Source organism: Equus quagga, chromosome 16, assembly GCF_021613505.1.
Source record: "Equus quagga isolate Etosha38 chromosome 16, UCLA_HA_Equagga_1.0, whole genome shotgun sequence".
NCBI classification, from domain to species: Eukaryota; Metazoa; Chordata; class Mammalia; order Perissodactyla; family Equidae; genus Equus; species Equus quagga.
The window spans coordinates 29,310,258-29,320,402 of NC_060282.1; the positions used below are offsets into that span (position 1 = coordinate 29,310,258).

The 10,145-nt window shown below is 35.1% G+C and overlaps 1 pseudogene; it reads right to left on the reverse strand.

The window, feature by feature from the left end:
* Positions 1–827: 827 nt before the first annotated feature.
* LOC124228182 (ubiquitin-conjugating enzyme E2 S-like) lies at positions 828–1,546 on the reverse strand (annotated as a pseudogene).
* Between the last annotated feature and the right edge of the window lie 8,599 nt (positions 1,547–10,145).

Consider the following 10,145-nt stretch of genomic DNA (forward strand, 5'->3'; position numbering starts at 1 on the left):
TCAAATTTGCATTTTTGAGAAGAGGGAAATGGAAATACTTGGTGGACTCAGGACGTAGAGAAGCTTGCACAGCCAGGGCAGCAAGGTGCTTTCTCACATCACTGACTGGAAACAAAGATCTCTACTTTCTGTGACCCAGCCAGAGTCCAGGAGATGCTAGACAACTTTGCGGTCAGAGCGTGCCAGGGCAGATTCTTTTTACCAGAACCTAATTAAGTGCAGGCTAGACAGGAAGTTACGAAAGCAAATAATGGGTCAAAAGAGCTATAATTAGAATCATTGAGATCTGCAACGTAGAAGACAGACAAGTTGAGGGACAGTGGTTCTAACATAGTCTACAGTATCAGCAGGAAGAGTCATAAAACTTGGACAGCTCTCTGGTCAGAAAAGAAAAGAATGCTGTCAATAGTTTAGATTTTATTACTGAAAGCACAGGCTCATTCAGCTGGCACAATTCTCTCTACAAAGAAGGCTTAGATTTCTGGGGATTTTAGATGGTAGCATAATGAGATTAGATTGTATCAGTAGGTAATTAAATATTTTTGAAACAAAGAGTCAGATTATTAGCACCATTCTTGAGTAAGAGTACAGTATAAAATGAGTAAAAATGAATGAGACTGGATGTAGAACTAGATAAATGACCTGCTATGATCTTTATAAAATGCAAACAAATGGCAGATAAAAGCTGACATAAAGTAGTATCTGAATGGATGTGTTGGGGTGAAAGAAAGAGAAAATCGAAACAACATGTGAAGTTTAGAACAAGGATGATGTTCTATTTACAAAAGCAAATCCAGGTCGCAGGACCTCCCATGCCCTCCTCAACCTTAGCCAGAATTTAAATAACTTAGAGACAGGGTTGGGGTTGTGGTCAGGGGTTCCGGTGAGGTGCGGCCTGGGAAGGGAGAAGAGCCCACTACAGCTGCCACAGCCCCTGCTTCTTGTCCTTCTTTTACTGACAGCTTCTGATCGGGCTCGCCTGCATGCTTCTTGGTCATGGGACCCTCGACCCTTCCAGAGGGGTCGGTGGAGGAGGCCGGCAGCTTCCCTGGCCGGGGCCCCACAGGCCTCAGCCCTCCTGCTGCTGGGCCCACCTGCACTGCCTTGAATCTGTGAGCAGGCGGCCGGGGCACTGTACCCTCGTAGTTCTAAGAGCAGGCAGCCCACCTCCTGGTTGAGGGCAGCCTCCGGGTCTGGGGGCATCAGCAGACACTTGATAGTTAGCAGCCCCTGCCGGATACTCAGCTGGGCTGCCCAGTCTCTCTTGAACATATTGACACGGATCTCACTGTTGGCGCTCATTTTCGGGTGGAAGATCTTGGTCAAGAAGTAGCCCTTGGGTAGCGAGGCAGGAAAGGCCTTCCCCAGAAAGTTTCATGAGGAACAGGCCTCCTGTACAAGATCGCCTCAGGGCCCTTGATGGAGACCTGCAGTTCAGTGCGGCCTTCTTCTTTGGGAAAGACCTTGACGCCATCCAGTGGTCAGCAGTCAGTGCCACCACCTCCTTGTACACCAGGTAGGTGATGTGGGGAGGCAGATTTTCCATGTTCATGCCAGAGAAATAGGAAAGGCATTAAAAGAAAGTATTTTGAAAGCGGGGAAGAAAAGTCTGGACTTTTAATTTGTGAGAAATGTAATATAATACTGAAGTATAATATAATGAGGTAAAAATATATTCTCTCCCTTAACATAGATTATATGACCCTATAGTTTTTACTTACATAATCTGCATCATATAGTTTCATCACAGGAAATCACCAATGAATGAAAACTTCACAAAGATAATACAAAGCGGAAAGGTAAATTCACCATCAGACTTGCACATATTTAAATACATGTAACAGTAAGACAACCTGTGTGTGAGCTAAAAATAGCAAAAAGAGCTAACAACAAAAAAAGCTATAAAAAGGTATTGAAAATGAAAAGATTAATTAAATAAATAGTGTTTATCGATAAATAGCTTTAATATTAGTAATGCTAGCATGTTTAACAGCAAAAGAAAGGAACAAAACATATATAATTTCTCCCACAGATATATTACGGTTCAACTTAAGAACCAAAAATAAAGCAATATACATGACAAGAGATGTAATTTTTTAAAGCACTTACTTGCTTAAATTAATATTGTATAAATAAGTCTAAATTAACTATCTCTTCAACATATGGAAAAGAATTATAAATATAATCTAAACCTCTGTTAATCATCTTCAGTAGGCTAAGAAAATAAAAGAAATTCCAGCTATCTGGAGATCAACATATACAGTTTGAATTTTCAGGTAGAAGTGAGAAATAAAGCGTGGGAGATAAGTTTGGGTAGGCTAGAGAAAAAGTAGCTAACAAATTATTTAAAGTGAAGTTCTTCGGCAAAACTCTAAAGATTAAGCCTCTAGGTTCTGAACATTTATTTAGAAGCATAAGGTAATCAATAGGAATTAACGTAGATTTTCAAAGAGCATGTCATTTAAAATAAAGCATAAAACATTTAAAATCACATTCTGAGTTTGGTAGAACAGAAGAATGCCATCCAAATAGTGTATATTGATTTTGGAAAAAGAATGACAATTTTCCATGAAATACTTAGATAAAATATAATAAAATGAGACTAAATAGTGGTCCTATTACTGTAATTGTAGCTTATTGAAAAATCATAATTGATGATTATCCTAATGTTTTTATTAAATTTTATAATATTGAATGCATTCGCTAGGGATACAAGAAAATAGTCTTGATGCATGCCAGTCAATGTTAATTTGTAATGTCTTGATAGAAGAACAAAACAACCCTGGAAAAAGTTGTTAATATCAACATTTATTCACTAAAGATAAAAATCGTATCAACACACTGGAATTCTAATTTAAAAGAAATAGCATGAAATTCAAAAGAGGTCAAATATATTTTGCGTTTATATTATGGAAATCAATTGTATATGTACATAGACTGAAGAATATGAGTTAGAAATATCCCATGTAGAAAAAATTTAGCACTCATCTAATGTAATTTGTTGATATTATATTATAAACCAATGATGAAATATATTGTCTCATCAGGGGGCAGATCAGTCTATCATAGATAGGAGAATCTTTAGGTAGGTCCTGGGAGAAACAATTTCTAGGATTAATCCAGGAGGTTTATGAGCTAACCTTGGATAAAGAGAAAAAAGCTAAAAAGTAATAATAATAAGTAAGTAAAATCAGATCAGCTAGCATAGAGAATACGGTTACTTAAAATGAATTCCATGATAAATTAGTAATGGGAGTTACTATAGATGTAAGGGTTAATTCAGACATGAGAATTCAGGTTAAAAATTCAAAAGGAGTTTATATAAGGTGTCTTAATAGCAGCTAGGTATGAGGATAGAAAGAATTCACACCTAAGAGTTCACGAAAAACTGAGACTTACTCATGCTTGTATCACAGAGTCTGATACAAGATAAAAATACTATTGACTAAATTACAGTTAAATAAAAGACAAAGTCTTTCTTGTGGGAAGACCAAACAAAAGTCAGATGAGAAATGAAGGGTTGCTTTTTATTTTAAAGATCAGCTGTAAAAAGTCGACTTGACTTAAAAAATTCCAAATTTGGGATTTCATCCCTTCATACTAAGAATCTCCAATCCAAATTGGAGGCATTATATGTGCTCTTGGGAAAAACTTTACTTCTAACCAACTATGATGAAATGTCTTATTTTTAGAAACAGGTCTTACAGTTTTTATTGTAAAATGGTTATTCTTTCTATTCTACCTTCGGGTCAGACCTAATATGACTTTTCCTGGCTTGAGTGAGTCTTGCTTTTGGAGCTATATATATATGGAAAAGAAGGCCATCTATGGAGGAAAGATTATAAAAGCCAGAATGTGAGGGTCTTGAAGATGATCCTAAGAAGTCTGGATATTACCCTATTATGGGGGAAAATGGCATAATCGGGTCTGTGCTTGGTAAAGAAAATTTTGTCTTTATTGTGGAGCATAGTTTAATGTAGAAATATTAGAGACAAGCAAAACAATTAAGAGCTTACACAGGATCAATAATACCAAAACACAAAAAGTAGAAAAATAAGTTACATGACATCAGAAGATAAATCAAACAAATTCAGAATGTGCAACACTCTAAATACAACTGACCTGCACTCTTCGAAAGATGTTTTTATGGGGAAAAACTAGGGAGATTAAAAGATACTTAAGAGATATAATAATGAAATGCATAATGTTTGATTAGATCCAGACCTCTCCCCAAAATAAAATACATTTTTGGGACTATTGGGGAAATTTGACTATGAAGTGTTCATTAGATAACTTTAGGAAATTATTTTAATTTGATTAAGATATCAATGGTATTTTTATATAAGAGAATCACTTTATGTTGAGAGTCATTAAAGTAGTTAGGGACGAATTATCACCGTTTTTGTAAGGTAATGAAATAATTCAGTAAAACAATATGTGTACACATACACATATTTAATATCTAGAACTTATATAATATATAACAAATATCAAAGTATTGAAAATGTTTTTAGATATAGGTGATAGGTATGTCATGCTTACTTTACTATTCATTATGCTTTTAAGTCTATTTGAATTATTTCATAACAAATAGCATATTTTAAATAAGCTACTGCATTTGTTTAAATATTCGAAAACTCCAAAATGCAAGGGATCAGCCAGGAAGGAGACCAGAGAAAACAAATCTGAAGAGCATTTTGAAAAACAAGATAGCCAAAATAAGAACAATACTAGAGAATTTTATGAAGTGGACAGTATTTCAATATAGATCTTCAAATGGATGCATACTTTTTTTTCATTCTTCGGGAGCAAATCATTTTGGGTTTTCCATATAAAACTCATACATAATTATCTAGTTAAAAATTATAGTTTTAGAGCCAGCCCTGATGGCCTAGTGTTTAAATTTCAGCACACTCTGCTTTGGTGGCCCAACTTTGGTTCCCAGGCACAGAACCATGCCACTCATGTCAGTAGCCATGCTGTGGGGGCAGCTCACATGTAAGAACTAGAAGGACTTACAATTAAAATATATGTAACTATGTACTGGGGCTTTGGGGAGGGGAAAACAAAAAGAAGATTGGAAATAGATGTTAGCTCAAGGCAAATCTTTCCCAGCCAAAAAAAAAAAAATTACAGTTTTAATAATTATATAGAATTAAAAATTCTACATTAAAAATTCTACATTAAAGATGAATTTTTCAGAAACTTTAGAGTAAACAGTTGAGAAAGGGCAGCAGCCCTCATTGTGTTTTTCCCCATCTCCTCTTTACATGGGTGTTTATTCATTTAGACTTGATTTGTACCTGTTCTCTTTCTGTTTATGAGTCTCAGCTTCTGATTCTTGTGAAATTGAAGTGTTTCATCTTCCAAGCACACCTTCCCCCGTCCTGAATAGCTTACAGCCTAATACTCTAATTCTCAAAGGCTTATCTGCTACATTGATACCAGAGGGTCCTTATGAAAGAAACATCAAGGACCATCAGAGATGACAGTTAGACAAATTATGGAATGAGGTGTCTGTGAGACTTGAGAATTTGTCTGGGTTATTCCTTTCAAGTCATATCTAGGACAGTACTAACCGTGAAGTCAATACCACTAACATGCATTTGCCACCAGGGTCTTTGACCTGTCACTTACTCTTTAAAATGTTGTATCGATGCAGACACTCACACTGCCTTAATAACAGCTTGTAATTGTTCTCTTTTGTTCACAGAAATATCCGGTGAGCTGTGAAGCCTGAAGTAGCATTTAATTTCTAAAATAAGACTTTGACCAGAATAACAACACTCCACATGTAATAGCAGTGCTGACCTTCTCTACTGTATGTTTTTTGTCTTTTTCTAGAATAAAGGCAGTTTAAAGATTAAATTTATTCATTGCATTCTCTCAAACTATAAATGTCTAAATAACTTTAAGTTACCACAAATGATGAAGACCATGAGCAGGAAACGTGTTATTAAAAAATCCAAAGCAACAAAATAGGGTTAAAATCATATCTACCTGCAAACTTTTTAAGGAGATGAACCCCACAAAAAGCAGAATTGATATTTTGTGACACTTTCCACTAGAGGGGAGATGTCTAGCATAAGGCCATGGAGAATATAATTAATTTTTTAGATCCAAGCCAATTTCTCAGTGATTATTTCAATACAAAAGGGTATAGATATCTTAGGTTCATCTTTATTAAAGAAAGAATAACAATCCAAACAGATACCCCATATTTTTAGTTAATGCAAGACTATAAATTCTCAGAAAGGAAGATAGTATTTAGAACGTATGTAGAAATAGTCTATTATGCAAAATAAAAAAATCTGGATAGCATCTTCAAAACAACATTCATGCAAAATATAACTGCTATAAACATTTTCAAGTACTTTTATTCTCAGCAGCAAAAATTAAAAATTAACCGTCTTTAAAAATAACACTGCATTGTGCAGCTTCTAGCCAAATGGACTTAACAAAAATTTGAGACATTTTATCTACCAAAAAATATTTTTGACTCTAAGAATACTTTATAAAATGCTTACTAAATAAAATCTATCGGTAGTTAGGATAGAAGTAATGACTATTTTATAATGACATTTTCTCTTTAGAAAATCAATCTTTGGTGAGTCAGGCGAACGACAAAAAAGCCAGAGCATGACAGCACATTGAATGTGCCCTGCTTAGAATTCAGCTAACTGCTCAAAATAAAGAGAGGGCACGTTTGTAAAACAAAGCTTTCCCCTGTGTGCACTTAGAAGACAGTATCCCAAGCAACTACACACCAACCAGGAAATCATCAGGGTCTGAACTCTGATGTTGTGCTCATCATTGTTTATGAATTGAGAAGGCAAATTTCAGCACAAAGTGTGCTACAAAACACACATCAATCGTGCCTGTTCTTTTTTTCTTTGTTTCTTTTAAACTCCAGGATCAGAAGTTTGTTAAGATAGTGTCTGCTGATCTTGTAGGCTGTTTTTGCTCAAACAATCCCCTAGAAGTCTTTATCCTGCCTACCAAATGCTTTATTATAGCAAATTGCCATTCGCTACTGTTCAATTCATTCTTTCAAAAGTTTTTTTTTTTTTTTGGTATTATAAAGAGGAGAGAATGACAACCTCCTTTTTTGCTATTTGAATACAGACAGGGTAGTGTACCTTTTAATAGTAACCTCTATTTTCCTTGAATTTAATTTTTATGATTAACTCTATTACTACTTGCTGATAGCTTAGGGGCTGTTATTTAAAATGATTCTTTGTTGATTCTGATGCTGAGGTCTCATTTCCCACATCCTTATGCTTAAGGATAGAAAAGGAGACTGAATTAAATTATAAATTCTATGTGTCTTACAGGCTTTGGAATTGACATGGATGTTCTAGTGTGTTCCACATAAGATCAGTCGCAATGCCAGAGCTAAATTCATAATTAATAATTTCAGGTGGTGGTTTGGAAAAGAAAAAGAAAAAGGAGAGGAAATTTACCACTAATGAGTAACTTTCACATGCTCAAACCTATCATGTGTGATATCATACTTACTTTTCACAGTGTCTTAGATTTTGTTTATCATTCTCCTCATTTTTATACTCAAAATTCTTCAAGGTCAAATAGCTGGTAAATGGCAATTCTCGATTTGATCAAAATATTTCTCTTACTCCAAAGACCCTAATCTTTTTACTTCAAAGCAACACCATCTCCTTCTCTTCCTCTTCTGTCAGTATCTCTTTCTCTTTTCTCTCCTTCTTTTCTTCATTTTTCTCTTTCCCTCTTTCTCCTCCTCCTTTTCCTTTCCCACCTCCAATGTCTCTTCTGGTTTTATCTTCCTGCATGAACTATCTTTCCTCTACCTCCAGCATTTCCCAGAACAAAAAAGATTTGGGGATGAAGCAGAAAAACAGATAAAAAGAGACTAACAAGGAAAAGAAGCTTAAAGGACAGTTTCAAATGATTTCTAAACTCAGAAAAAAACTTTGAACAAAATAAATCTACGAAAGTGGCCTGAAACATTGCTTTACCTTACTCTTCAAAGATTGGAACTTTACATCATGAGAAGACTCTTAAGATTATAAGAACTAAAGCTGTTAATTTGTGCATTATCTTTCCTAAAGTAACAAAAGCCTGAATTGCCAAATTTCCATCCTATTACTTATACAAACATTTGAAATTTGATAGTAACAACACTCAGAATCCCCAAGTACTCCCCAAATTTATACATTCCAATGTCTTTCTCTATATAGTTGCTTTTACATGAAATTCTGGTAACTTCCTTTTCTTCTAGTTAAAATACTGTTCATTTCTCAAGGTCCAACATAAATGTCTGATGAAGTTTTCTCCCGTCATCCGGCAGTAGCTAATCATTTGTTCCTTTATGCTTTTACAGAATTTGTGCTGAATATCTTCCATAGGCTCCTCCAGACCTGGCTTCCTTCCTTCCCCACTGCGCCTGCACACCTGAGCAGCAGGGATAGGCTCTCTTGCCTCTGCATGCCAGTTGGAATCAGCCAATGTGGAATGAAGGCAGGAGAACAAAGGGAAGGAGGAAGAGAGGAAGGAGTATGTATTCTCCCACCTCCTTCACTGCGGTCTATGTCACTTATATTAAGAGAAATCTCCTCTGACATTTAAAACTCCTCTGAATTCCAACGATCGTCGCCTCCCTCTGTCTCTTCAAGCCAAAGGTGGAACACCGTTGCACCGCCCTTGCCCTTTCTCCTCATCCTGCACACAACTCTATAAATCATCCTTTACTAAACCCTTTTTAAATGACCTAATTTTCATTCCTTTCTGCTTTCTTGCTGGGACCCTGTCAACATTTTATTTATATCTGTATAATAGTGCTTAAAACACTATGACATATTTTAAAGTTACGTAACCATTTGTCTCCCCACAAAAGTTTATTCTTTGAAGAAAATCTTATATACATTTATGTCCTTAAACCCATGTAAGTGTTTTCCATATATTAAGCACCCAATAAACGTTTTTTGAAGTGAGGAAATTTACTCTGAGATGTTTGCTCTTTCATACAAAGATAAAGAACAAAAGTTCAAGCCCTTACTTTGGAGGCTAACATTTATCAGCTAACATGCTTTACGTATGAAATTTATTGTCTTCCTTAATTCACCTTTAGACATTGGTTGGATTATGTCAGCAATTGGTGAATGCAGAAAACATTTAATGAAAGGTCATGGCCATGATTAGAGAATTACTGCTCTAAAGGGCACAGAATTAAATTTCGTGTTATGTTCTATGGAAGATTAATTTAAACGATTTTCTCTATTGCCAAAAAATATTTTTGTATTCCTGTTGATAGCCTATGAGCTTGGCTGAAATGTGTGCTTTTATGAAAGAAACAATGAGAAACGTTCTGTGATGAAGAAAATAATGCTAGGGATGGTGACAGCCAACTTCAATTTACAACATTCTTATAACAATTCAATATGTGGCGTCTATAAAAAATAAACTACAATAAATGAATATACACATTACTTAGTGCTATAAACTGTAACACCATATGTTTTGCTTGTTATCCTAAAACAAGGTCTTTGAATTTTTACTTATACACACACACACACATCCCCAAACTCCAAATGATTATTTAATGTTTACTAGGCAGAACATTCTGCTAATCCTAAATAAATGTATAATCTATTTGGAAAAATAACAGACTTGTAACATTTAAATGGCAATACAAAGGAGAAATAACCTATGGTATATCAAAAATGAAGCACAAAATAGGCATGGTTACTGGCCAAGTGAATGACACAAGTGTTAACCATTATGGAATTTAACAAATTAAATACTTAGATCATGAAAGAGATGTGGTTTAAATGGAAGCTGAAAAATAAAGAAAGCTGAAGAAATATCTTGCAAAGTAAAAAAATACAAAAGCACAAAAACACAGAGATGGAGGAGTAGGATGTTTAGAGAACAGTAATTGTATATGACTGGAGTTGAGTATAATGATCAACATTTGGCCAATATTGTAGCCTAATCCGAATTTCATTTTGAAGGGAGACGATAATAATATCTGAATTGAGAATTGAAAGCTATATTTTAGGAAGACAGTTCTTTTTGCAGGGAACTGGATGTTTATCTGCCTACTAAGCAGACGATTTGGAAGAGTTACTTCATCTCTCTTTGCCTCAACTCCTTTAACTATAAAGTGG